Raw genomic sequence first — 13,781 nt, 5'->3', positions numbered from 1 at the left:
TTTCGAATATTAAAAGCTGTAATTTTGTCTGCTACAAATAACACTGAACAACCAGTGGCGGACTGCTGAAGGGAGGCCAACAAGCCCACATCGTGAAAATTAGGATGTTACTAAATGCCACACAACAATATTTCACCACGCAAAGGAGAGACAAGAAATGCCTACAGAATTTATATCCGGAACTATTATGTAATTGACCGAGTTACTTAAACTAGCAATCACGTTGAAGAGCCCCGACATACCACAGCCAAAATGTGAATAGCAAATGTCAATAAGTTAAAAGTTACTAGGCGAATTACTGGCTGAAGAAAGCTTAGCAATTGACAAGTTAAGTAGCTTACTCGGCAAACCGAACAAACGATCCGATACGGCCCGAGATACAGCGGAATAACTAGTAAACAGCTGTCATTGGCTCTGAGGAACTTAACTTAACAGCTGATACGTAAAACATCAGAGGCGTGCGGTGTACTAAAATTATTATAGCTGTAACTTAAAAACAAGAGTAATACTTATAAATCACTACACGCCATTCGTTAGCACGCCACTGAAAACAGTAGTAATTATTCACGGAGGGAAATGTTTTGAGAGTAATGTATGTCCACGCTCTTTCGTTGTGTTTTTTTTTTTTAACCTGAGCATTCGAAAAGTATAGCAGATAATTGCATCCCACCACGAACGAAGACAAATGTGTTAGTTGAAAATGCCACAACGTTAGCCAATAGTTGGTTTAACTGAGGGTAAAAACATCAACATTCTGGAAGTTCTACACAGCACACAAAACAAACCGCCGAAATATACGGAGCTGACCCATTACGTCCAGGAGGTCATGAGGCATCTGAAGTTTTCACTTGCATGATTACAAAGGCTAAGACTAATTAAAAGTGGTTTTAAAATATAAGAGAGGGCGTATTCTGTGCCACATAACAAATCACGACACAGAAACAAACTTATTACAAATTAGGTACAGGGTCTATAATTTTAAATGTGTTTTGTCCAAATTAATTAATCCACTAACTCCATAGAAGAAGAGTTCATTCAGCCAGCCAAGAAATTCCTCGCCTGTTACAGAATCCGAATATCCGCTATCGTGATCACAGACATCGATAATCAGATTTCTATGCATCCTGTTGTGGTTTTCATAATTTAAGAACACAATTCCGGCTACTGGTCTGTACCTAGAGTCGCATTAATCAAGTTCACTCCCCCTACCCCATTTATCCAAACCCATTTTAATATTATCCTTCAATCTACACCTGGGTATTTCGAGTGATGCCTTTCCTTTCGGCATTCCAACGAAAATTTTGTGAGGTTATGTGCGTGTCTCAACCCCAAGTCACTGAACCAAGGAAGAAAGGCTATATTGTGGTGTCTTCAAGTCGATTGGATATTTCTAGAACCATCAGGCAAGTTTACTTAAACGTATATTAAACTTAGAATAAACTGATTCAACGTTATTTCATCAAGACTATTAGCTCGTTCGAAGGAATTTATAAAAATGTATAATTAATTTTTAGCAACCCTACAATTCCACATATTAAAATTATAATTAGACCAAAGTAGCACTTGTAAGTAAACATTTCTCTCCTCCGTTTTAACGCTGTATAAATCTCACAAGGAAGAGCATATATTAAATTCAGTTTTGTTTTGCGGGTAGCCAGAAGTGTAGGTAGACCTGAAGATGTTTCAGTCTGAAGTCTACACTTACGTGAACAGAGTTTCTACTGAAAGTGCTACAGGGAAGGGGAGGGGGGAGAGAGGGGTCGTGTAATTAATTAATTTTCGCAGCTCCCCCGTGTTATAATATCTCCTCAAAACTCAAGACATAACGCACACAAAGAGGGCAGCACAGATCTTGCTGTACAGCACGAGAAGAAATGTTGGAAATCTTAATAACATTTCCAACTAATTAATAACATTAATTACTATAGAATATATGTAAAAATATAGGTACTTTCTGTATAATCTATAAAATAATTTCAAATAATTTCACCGTGTATCTGTAAATTACTTATAATTTTAGAGTTAGCATTTTGAAAAAAATATAGATTCTTCAACGCTTCTCACCGCACCAGAAACAAAACACTCTTCTCAACTAATAAGATCAACTGGTTAACGCTGTTCAAGAAAATAATCAGTTTATCTGTGAGAATATTACAAAACTAATAAATGCACTCCGTGGGCAAATGCAAAAATAATTAATTTTCCAGCAGCTGGTATATTTATTATTTATTTAGTGTTCTGTCTGACGACAGGTCCATATGAACAGGATCCTTCCATCCTTTTCTCGGACTGGGACCTGTTCATATATGTTCTTGGCAGATAATCCAGAATTGGTTTGCCATTGCCTTCTTCTGTGTGTGAATGGAGTAATTGTTGGGATGCCACGGAGGAAAACTCCGTGTTGCCTAGACCACGGCCTTGCCCAACACAAGTTATAAATTCGGGCACCGCCGGGAATCGAACCCGAGACCCCAGGATTACAAGGCCAGCGTTCTAATCGCTAGACCACCTCATCTTATTATTATTTAGTGTTCTGTCTGACGACAGGTCCATATGAACAGGATCCTTCCATCCTTTTCTCGGACTGGGACTTGTTCATATACGTTCTTGGCAGATAATCCAGAATTGGTTTGCCATTGCCTTCTTCTGTGTGTGAATGGAGTAATTGTTGGGATGCCACGGAGGAAAACTCCGTGTTGCCTAGACCACGGCCTTGCCCAACACAAGTTATAAATTCGGGCACCGCCGGGAATCGAACCCGAGACCCCAGGATTACAAGGCCAGCGTTCTAACCGCTAGACCACCTCATCTTATTATTATTTAGTGTTCTGTCTGACGACAGGTCCATATGAACAGGATCCTTCCATCCTTTTCTCGGACTGGGACCTGTTCATATACGTTCTTGGCAGATGATCCAGAAGTGGTTTGCCATTGCCTTCTTCTGTGTGTGAATGGAGTAATTGTTGGGATGCCACGGAGGAAAACTCCGTGTTGCCTAGACCACGGCCTTGCCCAACTGGTATATAGCCTACAAATTAGCGCTGTCTTTTAAAAGGTTCCGAAGGCTAAAATAAGCGATTCATATTATTCAAGTCAATGAGTACGTGTCTAAGATTCTCATTCAAGGACGTTTCTGTCGAATATTCGACCCGACTTTAGTCGATAGTATCAGCAAAGACAACATGAACATCACATGGCATGATAATCGTGAGAATCAAAATTAATATCACTTACACGTTGGTGCTCCAACCGCTGGGGTACCTCACAGCTCCGAAGTGATGTGTCGTTAACCTGTTAAGAGAAACACAATGAATAAGCAATTAACACCTGACGAATAAGTCACGACACAAGATAAATCAGACAATTGCATCTTCTTATTAGTGGAAGAAGGAAAGCGAAAACAAGGCACAATGTCCTACAAGAGTTTATGATGACGTCACTAGTCTTATCCAATTACAGCAGTGTTAAGGAGAATAAATAAACACGACGTGAGAATGTGAACTGCATGCAAATGACAAGATAGGATCGAAAAGCGAGCTCTTGTAAACATAGGTTTAAAAAAAAGGGGGCCTTTATTGACTACTGACTATTCGCTACTGGGAAAGGTCAAAGCTTCTCTGAGTTAACGCTAAAGGGACTAGCGGAGGTTTTACTCTAGGTCTGTGTTGATGTTGTACCAGTTCGAATCTTAATCGGGTCACCGGCTATTCCGAGGTTTCTTCTCAGAGGACCAACGAATCCTGCGATTAGCTGAAACAGGCCATTGAAGCTTCTAGCTAACATTCTTTATAATTCTGCACATCAAGCTGAACTACAACTTGGTGTCATTGCATGGGCGGGCAACGTTAACCCACTAAATGGTTATATAAACCCGACTAAGCCTTCAGAAACTTTTCGTAATGAAAGATTCAGGATATCAGAGACATTTCGTGTACAGCATTTGACACGTTGTTTGTCTTAATTCACGTTAAATCAAATCAGGGAGCGAGTAAGTAATGACTGAAGCAATGGGAGGTCTGTGTTCGGGGAGGGGGTGTAGAATAACACGTCAAGAAACCGAAAACCCTCCATCTATCCCCAAGACTGGGTATGAAAAAAAATAAAATAAGAGAGAGAACTTAAAGAAAAAGCCAAGAAAGGCACACCCCATCCCTACGTCCCAATTCCTTTAATCCACCCCTCTTTCCCTTCTCACATTACATAGCACCCTCTGTAAGTGAGGGTTTATGGGGGGGTTAAAGAGAAAAGGGCGGGAAATTTTTATTGATGATTCGTTCGTGTGTGTGTGTGTGTGTGCACAGAGAGATGGGTTACAAATCGCTTGCCTCGGCAGCGTTTACTGGAGCCAGACCAGCTGTTGCAGGAGGGTAGGGGGTGTATTCTTCTTCTGGTGCTGCCATACCAAGGGGTGGTTTGTTCCTTCGTAAACGGGGATTAGCCCGCCCAGCACCCAATATGATGTTAAGAAACAGAATTTGTTTTTAATATTGCGTTCAGCTCTGAGATGAAGTTGTTATTAACACAAGGTACTTGCAAAATTTCGGCCGGAAATAAACAGTATGTTCGATGATTCCATCTTCAGGACTGAGAATGGAGACAATATTCTTTCCGAAACATTAGCATCACGCACGGTCTCAAAATCGTCATGACAACCTCAGATCTCAGTGACAGACTGTTTGCTTGTTGCCTGGCACAGTCAGACATTCGCTCCGGTCTCATATCAAAATACTTAACATTTAAACAAAATAATTAAAACGCTTCGTACGTTCAGATGAACGGACATCAAAATGTATCCTCTGTCGGGTCCACGCTTAAAACCCAAATAGAATCAAAACAGACCGTGTCAGTTTTGACACTTGATTCAACGGCGAGACAGAAGATGACTCTCTTCTGGGATGTTGCGCGGTGTAGTCCGACGTTTCGTAAGTGCTTGCTGCCCCCATCATCAAGGTGACCGCCCTGATATTCAGACAAGTAGCAGAAATCAGTCTGACAAGGTGAGTGATTATGTTTAACGAAGGCCTGCTGACAACGGACTGAACGCTCTTCTTTTGTTTCCTGTGACGTCACGCTACTCCAGCTGTTGCCTGCAATAACCTCGCACCCCCGCGTGCCTGTGTGTGTGTGTGTGTGAGGGGTTAGAGAGACGGGGGTCAGCCAAGTCTGATCGTAATATTACCTCAAGCAGCGTGTCAGCACACGGGGAACTGGAACAGGTCAGACCGGGGATTGCCTGTTTCATTGTAGGTTTGAAATCTTCAGCAGTGAAGCCTTCGGAGCTTATGGGAGATGGCAGTGTGAAATGGAAGACAATTAGGAGAGAGAAAAAGCTCTAAGAAAATAGCAGAAAAACTGAAAGAGAGTACGAAGAAGGGAGTAAAGAAATGCGAACGGGAGAACAAGGAGATAATAATGGATTAATGATGGTAAATATATTAAAAGGAGAGCAGAGAAAACAAAGTGCAATTAGAGAATAAGAAAAATACGAATCGAAATAAAAGGAGAATTAAATATTGAGGAAGCGAACTTATGCCAAATGAACAGCAGCGAAGAACTGAACACAATGGAAATAAGTAAAATAATGGAGGATGGACAAAAAGGAATAAAAGATAACAAGACGTAAAAAGGAAACGACGAATAGGAATCAGATAAGTAGAATGAGAAGAAGAGAAAACCGGAGATTGAACAGAGAAATAAAATAACGTAATATGTAAAAAACTGAAACGAAGATATTTGAGGACAAAACACTACAAGTTGTAATAAATAGGAAGGCAAACTTTTGTAGTCTTCTACGGTAGACCATAGGGTTTCATGCCCCATAGGAAAGGAAATTTCATGAAAATATAGATAAATACACGCATAATATATAAAAGTGTAGCATTTTTTATTTATCCTTCGCAAACGTAATATGAAATCTGATGACGTGATATAAACATGAATGACAGCATTCATGTCTCTACCTTGACAAGAAAGAGGTAAAATCCTATCTATATAACTTGTGGTTTTTCCAAATACTTCCATTGAAAATGCTTCAGTAATGTTTTAAAAGCGCCTCCTCAACTCACAAACCGTACTCACTCTACCACATATGCATTTAGCTGATAAGTAGTCATTAAACAAATCTAGAAAGAATAAGAGGGTACCAAAAAGTATCAGCAAAGATAAAAGACTCGATGCCTTTAAATATTAGCAATATACGTGACGGAGAAGCGATTCCCAACTAAAATTCTGTACATGCCTTTGTTTCCTGTACTTTGTACATTTTCCTTTAATCTTAACTCCACTTCTCCCTTCTCCCGCATCGTGTGTCACAGGGAAAGCTTGACGTTTCGTAATAATTATTACTTGAAGATAGTTTCTTCAGTATAAATTTGGGTCCGGTATCATTATGCGTTTCTGCAGTAAGACACGTGACAGAAACTGGATCAAAATTTACGACTTGCAGCCTGCAGAATTCTCCGATATAAAAAAGGATGGCGTGGAAATGCGAGGAGAAAATGAGCTAAAGCTTTAAAATTACTCGGCGCTTGGGAAATGCTTTAACCTAAACCTAAAGACAGAGGCAATTTCCAGGGAGATCGCTCGGGGATGTTCACGTAACACGTGTTGTCTCCATACAAGCGAGCTCGGAATTTAGTTTGTCTGACCGCCGTACACCGACACTACCCTCAACTGGATGAACCCAGTCCACACCCTCACACGGACCTAATATTTATTTAAAATTAATTTTAACATAATCCTCCCATATGCGCTGAAACGTTTCCCAACCAAAATTCTTTACGCATTTCTCTAAAATCTTCCCATCTGCAGTGTAGCAAATAACTCCAATAGGACAGTGCGTGCAGAACACACCCGTCGCTTACCAGTAACTGACTCATTTCCCGGTAGTTCGCTCGCTACTGCTTCGGAATTTAGTCGTGGTGGGTTCCACGTTAAGTGGGACAATCTTTACACATATTTTGAGGTGCAATGAGAAATTAGACGAGAGGACTTCATTCTGTGCGCCGACACGCGCAGAATGTTGACAAACATTTTAAAAAGAAAGCTTACACAAACTGATAAGATGCAGATATCTTTCCTGAGACTGTACAACGTACAATAAAGAGCTCTAATTAGGAACTGAAGAACGGCAGAATAGAATTGAAAAGGAAACCAAAAATTGGGTAGGACGAAGGGGAGAAGAAAAAAGTATATTGCCAATACACACCCTCCTCTTCCGCTGCATGATTCGTATTGATTGCGCGACATTATTTCCTTACCTCCCTTTCCTCTCGTAGTTCAACCTCCCCCTCCTTGCACTGATATAAGCATGAACACCAAACAAACTTTCTTTTTACCTTTTTTAAAGAAAAAGAAACAACCTTTTCTTCTTAGCTTGTCGACGGGGATGGGGTTAGTGGAGATCCACGAGGGGTAAGACTGGGGCTGTCTGCTGTGTGAGCCCTACGTTACTTAGCTTCACGATATCTTCGTTCGACCCCATTCCAACCCCCCAACCCCTTAAAGTAAATCCTCACTGTAGCTATCTTTACAGTCGCCCCGAGCATGCATCTTTGGCAACACACCCTTGAGCCTCGTATCGGCCATCTTAATTACTTACCCCCACCCCTCCCCTTCCCTAATGAAGAGCTTATGAGAGAAAGGTCGCAAAAAACAACACCGAAAGGCAAGTTTGTCGTTAAGACGAGCTGAATACTTAACACTTTTAAAACACGTGAAAGAAAAACGTCACTCTTCTAGCACGGCGAGAATTAGTCTACTGAATCGATAAAATCCGCTTGAACACGTGCTCGTGGTATCAGGTATGGACAGTGAAACTTCGGCAGTATATTACAAGGCGCAGTGAGATTTTACATTAAAGCTGAAGTTGTTCTTCTGGGCAGACACGAGTCAATGAGATTTTAAAAATTACATTTAAAGCAATAACTAACAAAGCGACAGGGTCGCTAATTCCCCACAGATTCGGCTCGGATTTTACAATATACAGTAAAATCCCTCTAGCTGGACACCCCTATATCCTGGACACCCCTCTATATTGGACACTTTTAATTGGAACCGGCGAATATCCTATAATTTTACATATCCACAATACCCTATATCTTGGACACCTCTTTATCCTGGAACTTGGTCACCCCTTTTGTTTTAAGTTGGACAGGTGCATGCATGCATGCATGCACTTAGCTTCAACGCTTTTATGGGAAACGTTTACAGTTAATATTTTGTTGTTTTGAATTTCGGACTGATGAATGCCTTCTACCTGAGGATTGGCTTATGGTTGAGGGTGTGAGACTTTGAACACGTCATCGGAATGCAGTGAAAGTGTATAGTTATTCTTTTGTTGAACCCCTCACTGGAGTTTTAACTTTGTCAGTACTGAGCTTGCAACTGAGTTAAACAGTGTTAACAGAAATTGGAAAGGTATGCTTTCCCTCATAGTCAACCAGGAATGGTTTAAACTTTATTCCAATTGCTGCAAAAATTAGAAAGGGAATGGACAAATTCCAAGATAAAAGCAAAAGGCAGTGTCTTGTGACGAAATTTTTACAAGAAATAAGTGACATTATATGTTGAGCTAATGCCGTAAGTACAATTAAAAAAATACATTCTGAACATTGCAACCATGAGAATGGTTTCAAAAGATTATTATTATTGTCATTAATTCTTAATTTGAGCAAGCCTACAGTAGTTAGATTATGTAAGTAACTAGATTACATTGTCGATAAACGTAAAGTATTGGTGTCCTTCCCTTTGAACTTCCAGGCAAGTTTAATTTAGTGAAAACAAAATTTGTAAAAATTTAATTTACTCTTTTGATTTTTGTTATCAGTAATTCCCTTTTTTTGGGGGGGGGGAAGGGCTCCATAATACTCTACAATTACCACATTGTCATTACACCACAATTTGAAAAGATGCTTTTCCTCTATCCTGGACACCTCTGTAAGTTGGACACATTATCGTTGAACCGCAAGTGTCCAAGTTAGAGAGGTTATACTGTAGTAGCAAACAGTGCTCTTATTTTCTGGTCAAAATATTAGGTGTCGACATTCCGCTGTGTCTCTTTGTAATAAAGAATTGTCTTTTCGAATTTCTTCCAGTATTAGTCCGTGAGTCTCATAACAGTAGAAGCACTTAACGCTGTCAGCGGACGGCCGGGGTTTGATTGCTGATGAGGTAATTTGTCAATCGCCATCTTTATAACAGCCTTTTAGGCAGCAAAACTTCATTTATTTTCCAGGAATTGATTTCCTTTCTTTCATCGATTTCCCCTTCTTCGACAACAAGACTTGAGATTATTATACGTCTGTGTTTGAAAAAATTCAGCAACTTCAATTCCTTCTTTAAAAGTCGCACTGTCCTGTTGTTAATAAGCTGCCTGTTGTCATGTGCGTCTGATTTTCTGTTTCTTCTCGAAAACTTAGATCCACTCTGCAGATGCCTTTCACGTTGAGAAACCAATTACATTCCTCCCGTTCCCAAATGTGAATAAATAAATAAATAAATAAATAAATACAAAGACTTTAAAATATAAATTAAATTTTACGGAGATTCTATACTTTTTCATACATTTATGTTATACATCGTAATATCTGAAAACCACGAAGTTTTTAAGTCGTTATAGGGAATCGCCCTCTCGCGTGCCTGTACGAAGAGGTCCAGTTGCAAAAGGTCATACCCTGCACTGTTCACAGTGAGTACTTGAGGGCCATAAGATTAGCAACCCCCCCCCCCCACACACACACACACACACACCAGCGCATTCTGTCGGCATAGCTACCGACCAGCAGCGGGAAGCACGACAATAAATCAAGAACGGGAGATTTAATTAAATCTTCCATTGAAGTTGCCATTTCAGGCGAGAAGAGAGCGGGTGGAGGGGTGAGGAAGATGCTGCAGGCAAGAATAAGAGAAACAGCGGCCAGAGAGAGGGGGCGGGGGGGGGGGGCAGGATAGGTTTGTGTGAGCGATGAACAAGTGTCGCGTATGAATTCTGGATCTAGTAAAATGTGAGAGAATGTTTCTTTGTCTTGGAATTTCAGGAACTTTAAAAGTGTCCAATCCCTTCGCATTTATTATTTTTAATAGATTCCTCAACTGTTAAGATATCAATTATGCTTTATTGTAGGTAAAGATGACATCAGTCTCAAACTAACAGACAATTTTAGATTACATTTAGTGTTGAGGGCCTACACTAAAAGCTATTTTGAAATTCCACTCTGGTTGGAATTTCTGAATAAAACTGATTTTTAAATTAAGCTCAAATACAATTAGATCATTTTTATAGAAAACCTCAGAGAGTAAACAACTGACAGAACTTTTATTCGAAATTCTTTTCGATTAAAATGCAGTTCATATACAAACTTAAAACAAAACACATACACACTGCTTTGTGGTAGAATATTTATAACGAGGCGTAGGTTTCAGGTCACAAAGAACTCATCTGTAAATCGTGCGTACTTAATAACAAATACTGCTAAAAGGAATCATTTTGTGCAGCCCAGAATAAATTTACCTTCTTGGAACAGCTTTTCTTAAGGGCACTGTGTTGTTTCGTTCAGCAGTCCACCCAGCCGTGGCGCTACGTTCCAAGTATAGGAACTCATCTATCAGTTCGCCCTCAGGGTTTAATTAAATATTGCGATAACCCTCCCTAACTCGGCCTTCTGAAATTCTGCTGCTTGTCAAACATCATAACGTCAGAAGCTACCCCCCCCCCCCCCGGCCCCAGTAGTTCATGTGTAAATGTGCTTATGCAATCTCTTACGTGTGGAGCTACAGCCATCGTTCATAGATCGATATCGTTCAATATATTTTCTATGAGTTACTCTTATTTTATAAGGAAAGAGATCAACGTTATTACAACGTGTGTCTGTAACAGCTAACAACGTCTGGAGAGGCAGACATTCATAAAATTTATTAACAGCATCGAAAATGTTCTTGGTTTCGACTGTTTTCTCTTACAATTTCATCATGAAAAAGTCAGCTTGAGTCTTGAAGATGGATTTCTTGATTCTCGCTATTTAGGACTAAGAACAGGGGGGGTTGAGGGGCGTACTCCTGGCCACAAACCACCCCCTACAACTAGACGAAACATTACTCTAATTGCTGGACTGAGTCTGAACTACCCCTTCCATAACTTCGCAAGCTATTAAATAATACGACGCCCCCCGAGAGGAAGGGTTAAGACCTTGTAAACTATTCCTTCATAATACAAAGTTAGTACACTGCCTCTCCTGCTCCTGTAAATGGGATGGGGCCACTACACTAGGGGGTTGAAAAGTGAAGCTTTATTGCGTTCTCTCGTGTCCAGAGTTTTGACGCTCAACTTCCTCATGTATAAGGAAGAACCCTTTTGTTAGCAGAAAGATGGTCTGGAGATGTTAGGGGGTGGGATTGGATTATCCTACGTTCCCTTGAGGAAAGCCACAATTTAATAACATTGGAGGGTTAAGTTTTGTGGGGGGGGGGGGGGGGGGCTAAAGAAGAGCCCCTTAGGGTTAAGAGTGTGTGTGACGAAGACGAGGCTCCCATTCACTTCATCACTCTTCTTGACCCCCGCCAACCCTCTCTTTCTGCACTAACTCTCTGGCCTTTCAGCCAAGAAATATATTACTCTCGAAACACTGCTAAGTCCAGGCCGTTGTTTAATTACTGAGGGAGTTATGTGTTACAGCATTTGGGGGGGGGGTGGCTCTACTTGGGGAAGACGCGGGGGTTGCAGAAACCAGGCCAACATCCCTTCTAATTCCTCTTCAGCTTTGTTTTGTTCTTCACATCCTTACCTTACTCTTAAACAACTCATTATCTTAACTGTCTCATTCCCATCACAACGTTCCTCTCTTCTACTTTAATCTCTATCTCACCCTTCACTCGATTTTCTGTGTCACTATGTTGGTTTAGTATATTTTAACTCAGTTCACTTCGGTTTAGCTCGGTATAGATCGGCTTAGTTCCGTTTAATTCAGAACAGTTAACTGAAATGTTTACGACCATGCTGATTTGTCTCCGGGTTACATAGATTCATAAATTATTGACCAACTGAGAGTTGTAAACGTCTCAAAGAAGACGCTGAACCATGCAGATGGCTGTCTTCAGATCTGTTCAATAGAACCAGGTTCGTAGTTAATACTTACACAGAGTTTTATTTGTATTTATTATCTCTGTCCGTTCGTTTCTTCGCCTGTTGCGTATTTCCCGTGCAAGGGACATCACACGTCGTATTTCTCCCGAACCCATCCGTCGCTGACAGCATCCTTGATCAACACGGTCACGGGTGGCGAATCTCAGTGATCAGGAAGGGTACATTCAGGTTGATGGCTCGTCCGAGCAACAACCAGCTTGAACCCTCCAGCAAGTGAGGGTAATTCGCATAATAATTGCCAAGCTGCGTTTACCAACACAATCCCCCCGACTTAGAATGTTCTTGTAAGACGCTTGCGAGCAAAGAGCTAGCGAGATGTGTGAAGGAGACCTTCTAAGAGAATGGCTTAGTACTTAATATACATTAATCCTGTGCGACTTGGTAAGGACCTCATGGGGATCAGGTAACTGCTAAGTGCACTCTAAGCCGGTCGCTGCAGGACTTCACGCAACAATGGAATATTTCCACCTACTGCCCCCCCCCCCCCCCCCAGACCCCACCAGACCCCACCAAAAACCACTTACTTCAAGTCCAAATACAGGATACATAAAACATTTTGTCTCCTACATGAATTGATTCTATAGCACACGGCACAAGGTCTTCTTGAGTAAATGTTAGTTATTACCCTGCGGTCCCATCCTCAGCCAGTTCAATCCACTCCACACCCTTAATCCATATATCTCTGATTAATCTTTATATTATTATCCATTCTACACGTACGTCCCCCCCCCAATCGACTTTTTTCTTTGTAACAAAAACACAAGGCAAAATCATGGGCTATAATATAAATATTTCTGATTAAAGTATCTGAAAATGTAGCAAAGATTTAGTACAGTATTATTTTTTAAAAATCGACAAATAACACGAGCAGTCAAGATGTGCCCCATTCAATCTACAGCAAAAATAGTTTCTAAACACGCTGTTTGCGTTTCGTAGCCAAAGGGGGAAATGAATTTCTAATTTTCACGCCTCTAACATTCTAGGACACTAATATGTAGCAAAGAATTCACAATGCAAAAAATTAGTACACACTGTTATTGACAAAGTTAATAAACTGAAAAGTTATTACACTTCACACATTAATTCTTTGACAGTAGTACCCTAAGATGTAGGCTACCTCTAAAACAAAGCTCGTCATCGGACACGGTTGAAATAAAATTATATTCCAGTCTCCCAACCTGTCTTAGGTTAAAATATTCCCTTTAGCACTCTGTCAACCTCAACCTACTGTCCTCCTTGAAAGTGGTACTCAAGTTTCACAATGATACAAATAAAAAAGTCACAATTCCAAATCTCCCACAAACAATTACTGGCCTGTCCTGAATGTTACTATGAAATCCATAACATCTACTAAGGAATTAAGTTTACTGCCTTTAAAGTTGCTGTGCTATATATCAGAAAAATATAAAGTCCTCATTTATGTACCAAGTTTCAAAACTAGTAAGCCCCACAGACGACTAAGCGTCAGGTCTTGGTGAATATATTCCATGCAGTTTCTTTGTAAAATATCAGAAAAGTCCAACAGCTAACTCTGATTTTGTATCGACTCTTTGTTGAAAATCATACCACCTCCTCTTCAAAATTCCCTCAGAAGTAACCAGCCCCTTACTTAAGCTAATGGCTTGCCCACATACATACACCC

The 13,781-nt window shown here is 40.5% G+C and overlaps 1 long non-coding RNA gene across 2 annotated transcripts in view; it reads right to left on the bottom strand.

The window, feature by feature from the left end:
- Positions 1-13,781, bottom strand: part of LOC110841287 (uncharacterized) — a 182,645-nt gene that overhangs the window by 140,964 nt on the left and 27,900 nt on the right. For both annotated transcript variants that reach the window (XR_002547159.2, XR_002547160.2), the window contains exon 2: positions 3,235-3,291. This is a non-coding gene — a long non-coding RNA (uncharacterized LOC110841287). The remainder of the gene's footprint in view (positions 1-3,234; positions 3,292-13,781) is intronic.

Source organism: Zootermopsis nevadensis, unplaced genomic scaffold (assembly GCF_977971745.1).
Source record: "Zootermopsis nevadensis isolate Lab colony 2312 unplaced genomic scaffold, Znev_1.0 Znev_ptg000030l, whole genome shotgun sequence".
Taxonomy (NCBI): Eukaryota; Metazoa; Arthropoda; class Insecta; order Blattodea; family Termopsidae; genus Zootermopsis; species Zootermopsis nevadensis.
The sequence above is the reverse complement of the archived record's forward strand: the minus strand, read 5'-3'. Positions and strand labels throughout refer to the sequence as shown.